Source organism: Aulostomus chinensis, chromosome 3 (assembly GCF_037954235.1).
Source record: "Aulostomus chinensis isolate RoL2024-O1b breed Wild chromosome 3, RoL_Achi_v1.0, whole genome shotgun sequence".
Taxonomy (NCBI): domain Eukaryota; kingdom Metazoa; phylum Chordata; class Actinopteri; order Syngnathiformes; family Aulostomidae; genus Aulostomus; species Aulostomus chinensis.
Window position 1 is genome coordinate 9,322,110 of NC_141322.1, and position 6,000 is coordinate 9,328,109.

Genomic DNA, 6,000 nt, shown 5'->3' on the forward strand with positions numbered 1-6,000 from the left:
GCAGATAGCAGTCTGGTGAGCCAGTCGCACAATATGGACAAATGTTTGTTTGTGTGAGGCCCATCTGGAACATCCTTTGTCCTGTGTAGTGTGTTCTGTGGAGAACCTTGTAATTTATGAATTGTAGGTTACCACTGCGAATCATTCTAAATGTGTTGGAGCAGATTTCTATCCAAAAGTTAGGGTGTGGGTTGATCGACAGATCTTTCTCCCATTTGGATGAAGGAATAGAGATTATAAATTCTGTTGTTGAAACTATTGAGTTAATTTTAGACAGTAGCTTAGGGGGTGAAATTTGTAAAAAATCTGTTATTCTAGGTGGAAGCTCTAAGTCTAACTGGGTAAGGTCAAACCGTGCCTGTATTATAGATTTGAGCTGAAGATATTCCAGAAATTTGTTTTTGTTTATACCATAATTTGCTGTAATTTGGTTAAATTCTATGAATTCTTTGTCTTGGAAGATATGCTCTAGATTTTTAATCCCTTTATTGGCCCATGCAGCAAAATGTATTGTTTTTTTATTTTGCAGGATGTCAGGATTGTTCCAGACAGGCGTGAGACTGCAAGGGGTGTTCGAGAGCCCATTGCTTTTGAGAAATTCCCACCAGGGTGAGGGTGTTGCTGATGCTAATGTACTTAAAGCAGCTGTGATGCTTGATAACAGTGCTGATAAAAGGGAGATCAGATATTTGGACTTCTTTGCAGAATGTTTGTTCAATATCGCGCCATGCTTGGTCTAATGAGTTTGGCTTTAACCATTTTAGTATGTATTGCAATCTATTGGCCAAGTAGTAATTACAAAAATTTGGTAGTTCCAAGCCACCATAGTCTTTACTCTTTTGTAAAGTCTTTAAGCTTATACGTGGTGGCTTAGCTTTCCAGAGAAATTTGGAGATGTGAGAGTCGAGTGTTTTGAACCAAGTCCGGGGAGGTTGGGTCGGAACCATCGAGAAAACATAGTTGATTTTTGGCAAGATCATCATTTTTAATGTTGCTATTCTTCCCATAAGTGATATGGGTAGTGTGCGCCACCGGGTGAGGTCGTCCTCTATTTCTTTGATGAGGGCGGTATGATTTAGCCGTGTCAAGTCAGACAATTTGGCAGAGATGTTGATGCCCAGGTATTTAATGTTTCCTGGCCGTAGTGGTACGGCAAGCGTACTCTGGAAACCTGAGTTGATGGGAAGAACAGTTGACTTGCTCCAATTAATAGAGTTGTCAGAAATGGTTGAGAATTTGTCAATGAGTGCTATCGTTTCAGGGAGAGCTGATTGTGCATTCCGTAGGAAAAGTAATACATCATCAGCATAAAGGCTTATTTTATGGATCACATTTGTAGTGTCAATACCCTTGATGTTGTTGTTTTGCCGGACTGCAGCTGCGAGTGGCTCTATGAATATCGCAAAAAGGGAAGGGGAAAGTGGACAACCCTGTCTAGTTCCTCTTTGGAGAGAGAAGCTTGGAGAAGTTTGATCATTTGTTCTGACACAAGCACTGGGATCGCGGTAAAATATTTTGATCCAGTTCACAAAGTTATCTCCAAACCCAAACTTTTGTAATGTGCTGAGGAGAAAGTTCCAATTTACCCTGTCAAATGCTTTTTCTGCATCTAGGGAGACAATTATGGCATCCTTGCTCTGATAGTTACAGTAGTCAATCAGGTTGATAAGTCTACGTGTGTTGTTAGTAGAGTGCCATCCTTTAATAAACCTGGTCTGGTCAGGATGTATTATGTGAGGTGTTACTTTTTCAAGCCTTCTAGCTAGCGCCTTGCTGATGACTTTAATATCTGCATTTATAAGTGATATTGGACGATAGCTTGATGGAAGTGCTGGGTCTTTGTCCGGTTTAAGGAGAAGGCTAATAATCGCACGGTTCATGTCGGGTGGCATGGTCGAGGTTTCCTGTATTTCAGTGAACATTTTGTAAAATATTGGTGCAAGCTCAGGCCAAAACTCTTTGTGGAATTCTGCAGGAAAGCCATCTGGTCCTGGGGCTTTCTTGTTTGGCATATGTTTAAGGGCTTCTTGAAGTTCCTCGATAGAAATAGGTGACTCCAGAGCCATTATTTGGTCTTGATTTAATTTTGGCAAGTCAATTGTGCTTAGATAGTTTTCAATGCAAGATTTGGATGGGTTAATCTCAGGTGAGTAAAGTTTTTTATAGAATTCCCTAAAAATGTAATTGATTTCTTCTGGGTCACAGGTTGTTTCCCCATTGGAGTCCTTAATGGAGGATATTGTTGCTCTTTCTTTGTTCCGTTTTAGTTGGTTCGCTAAAAATCTGCTGGATTTATTGTTGTGTTCAAAGTTGAGCAATGATGTATTAAATCTCCATTGTTTAGAAAGCGGTGTTCTAGTTTTTTTTATGAGTGTCAGAGTGACTGGTGCGTGGTCGCTAATGACAATGGGGTGAATCTTGGTGTCAAAGACATCCTTCACAATTGAGTTGCTAATTAAAAAGTGGTCCAAACGAGAGGAGGAGTGGTGCACTGGTGAGTAGTAGGTGTATTCCTTAAGCGTGGGGTGGTGTGAGCGCCAAGCATTGCAAAGACCGAAATCACTCATGTACTGCTTTATTATGTCGGATGATTGGCAGTTGCGCTGACTAGCTGCTCTACTGATTCTGTCCACTTGTGGGTTCAATACCAGGTTGAAGTCCCCTCCTACTATGAGTGCTGTGTCTGAGTGGGCTGAAAGTGCAGTGAAGAAGCTGTGGAAGAAGGAGGGGTCATCAACATTTGGACCATATGTACTGGCAATACATACCCCTGTGTTGTGTGTGGATATGGTGACTATTACAAACCTACCTTCTGGGTCTACAATGACGTTTTTACAAGTGAACCTGACGTTTTTGTGAATCAGAATGGCTACGCCTCTTTGCTTGGTGTTATAACTCGCTGTGTATGTGTGCGGGAACTGTGGGCTTAACACATGATTACCTGTTTTAGGTAGATGGGTTTCCTGTAATAGGACAATGTCTGCTTGTAAATTTTGTAGGTGTGTTAAAATTTTGAGCCGTTTTTCACGTGAGCCAATTCCACGTACATTCCAAGTGACAAACCGTAGTTTGTTCGTGTCTAAACTAATCTACTGAGTGTAAGTTGTAACAAGTAGGTGAGTGAGAGAGAGAATGTGTACCTGTATCTTTGTGCACACGCGCGTGTGTGTGGTGGCGCCAGAGAGGATGAGAGTGCATGTGTGTGGCAAATGTAACAATATTATATCCCTGCACTACAAACCATATAAACATCACATTTAAAAATAACATGTAACACAGAACAACGAAAGGAAAGACAAAGGGGAGACATAAATACACACATAAATACTCACATAAATACACACTCGTGAGTAAACTCGGCATGTAGCAGTCTACCATGTGCGTTTTTATGTTTTAGGCTTAACACAGTGTTGAAAGAGAAAGAAGAAAAAACCACAAAAAAAACAACGAATGAGAGAAACTGGTGTTACCTTAATCCATGACCTTCATCATGCTAATACAATTTTCGGCTGAATCCGGTGAGTTCCGGGTGGAGAGAGGAGACGCGCTTTAGCAGAGCCGAGGGGTGATCTCCGGATCACGGAACAGCTGGCCGTTAACATACAGTTTATCCACCGCGATGACAGCGCGGGATCCTCCGTCGATGAACCTCTCTCTTACAGGGAACAGGCGTTTGCGGCGCTCCAGCATCTCCTTAGGGAATTGATCGTTCACACTGAAGTCCATTCCTCTCAGCTCCCTGCCCCGGCTCTTCACCAGCTCCTTCTGCTTGAAGTGCTCGAACTTCGCAATGATGGGTCTGGGCCGCCAGTTCTCTGGTCTCTTCCCTCCAAGGCAATGCACCCGGTGGAAGGTGATGTTCTTCACGGTCTCCATCAGAAGTTTCAGCTGTTTGTGGAGGAAGTCTTTGATGGACATCTCGGGGTCTTCCTCCGTCTGCTCAGGTATGCCGGAGAATACCAGGTTGTCCCGCATGCTCCTAGCTTGGATGTCGAGGATAGCCTCTTTCATCCGCTTGTTCTCCGCAGTAATCTCCGTCGCCCCCTTGGTGAGTGATTTAATGGAGGCTTTAAGGGCTTGATTTTCAGCGGCCAGTGAAGCCACCTGTTGCTGGCTGAATTCCAGCGACTAACGGAGAGCCTGGAACTCTCTGTGGAGGATTTCCACTAGAGAGAGTCTTGCATCGAAACTTGTCAGTTTTTTGTCTATTGATTCCAGAATGTCTCCGAAATCCTTATCGAGCGATGAGGGTGCGCTGGACGGTCGGCTTCTTTTAGGAAGTGGGGTTGTCGCGTTGTCCGTCTTGCCCATGACGAGTCGGTGGTAGCACTCGTCGACGTACTCCTGCAGACTTTCCACTGTCTCTTCTTCCAGATTTATTTTGAGGATTGTTTGTGGATGAGAGAGTTGAAAATCTCTGACCGTGGTTTGAGTTTCCGATTGATCTAACTGTGTGAATCGGCGTTTAAGGAGTTAGCTTGTTCTCGTATCTTCAGATGTGTGCCGCCATGTTGAATCACGCACAAGTGTGACGTTCACTCTGACATGTTCTTTTCCATACCATACCATACCACTCTTTTCTGACTGAGGACCATGGCTTCAAACTCGGAGGTGCTGATTCTCATCACATTCAGCTGCAAACTGCCCCAGAAAGAGCTGGACGTCATGTATTGATGAAGCGAAGAGAACCACATCATCTGCAAAAAGCAGAGACAACATCCTCCCGCTACCAAACTCAGCACCTGCGGCTAGAAATTTTGTCCATAAAAGTTATGAACAGAACCGGTGATAGAGGGCAGCCTTGGCGGAGTCCAACCCTCACTGGGAACAAGTCCGACTTATTGCTGCCATCAACCAGACTCTCACTTCTCCGTTAGAGAGACTGAATGCCCATCCACCCCATACTCCCAGAGTACCCCCCACAGGGTGCTCCAGGGAACACGGTCATAAGCCTTCTCCAAATCCACAATGTGGATTGGTTGGGGGCAGCACAGTGGTGCAGTGGTTAGCACCCTCACAGCAAGCAGATTCCGGATGGAACCAGCTCAAGCACAGGATCTTTCAGTGTGGAGTTCGCATTTTCTCCCTGTCTCTTCGTTGGTTCTCTCCAGGTACTCAAAAGACATGCAAGAGGGGACTAGGCTGATTGATACTCTAAATTGACCGAAGGTGTGGCTGTGAGTGTGAATGGTTGTCTGTCAGTATGTATTGGCCCTGCAATGGACTGGCAACCCGAAGGCAGCTGGGATAGGATCCAGCCCCCCGCAACCCTTAACAGGATAAGCGGTAGACAATGGATGGACTGGTTGGGCAATCTCCATTGCCCCTTCCAGCACCCTAGCGAGAGTAAAGAGCTGGTCAACGGTTCCACGGCCTGGACGAAAACCACATTGTTCCTCCTTGATCCAAGGTACCCTAGCGTACTAGAAAGATTCACCCTAGCTCTGCCACTGCAGAGTTTTTTCACGACCTTGGGGACTTCTGCCCTGGAGTTTGGATGGAGGTGGGAGTTGAAGATCGTCTTGACAGGTTCTAATTTGAAGTTGAGTTGAATTGTCTTTTGTCACATTCTGTACGTTATGTCGAACATTACCTTAGCTTACGTTAATGTAAGGCGCTGTGTGCAAAATGTGTAGTAATATCTGTAGTAAATCTGTTAGGACTTTGAGAAGTTATGTGCGTCACTGCAAACTGCACAGAAATGAACTATGCCATTTATCTAAGTACTTTGGAGATGGATGCAACCTGACATTTTGCAGGTATGGGGCTTTTAAGGCTCATTTTTATCGGAGGAAGAATGATGTACTTGCTAACAAAACTATCAGGACGGTTGTTACCACTTTTAAATACATAGTGGCCTTGTGTGAATGCCAGTGTCAAGACAATGTGAGAAAATGTGCTTTTGATCATGTTCTGTTCATATGTCACCATTATATCAGGAGTTGATTGTGTATAAGTACATGACGTGATTGTTTGTATTAAGTTCTGCAGGCTGCTAGT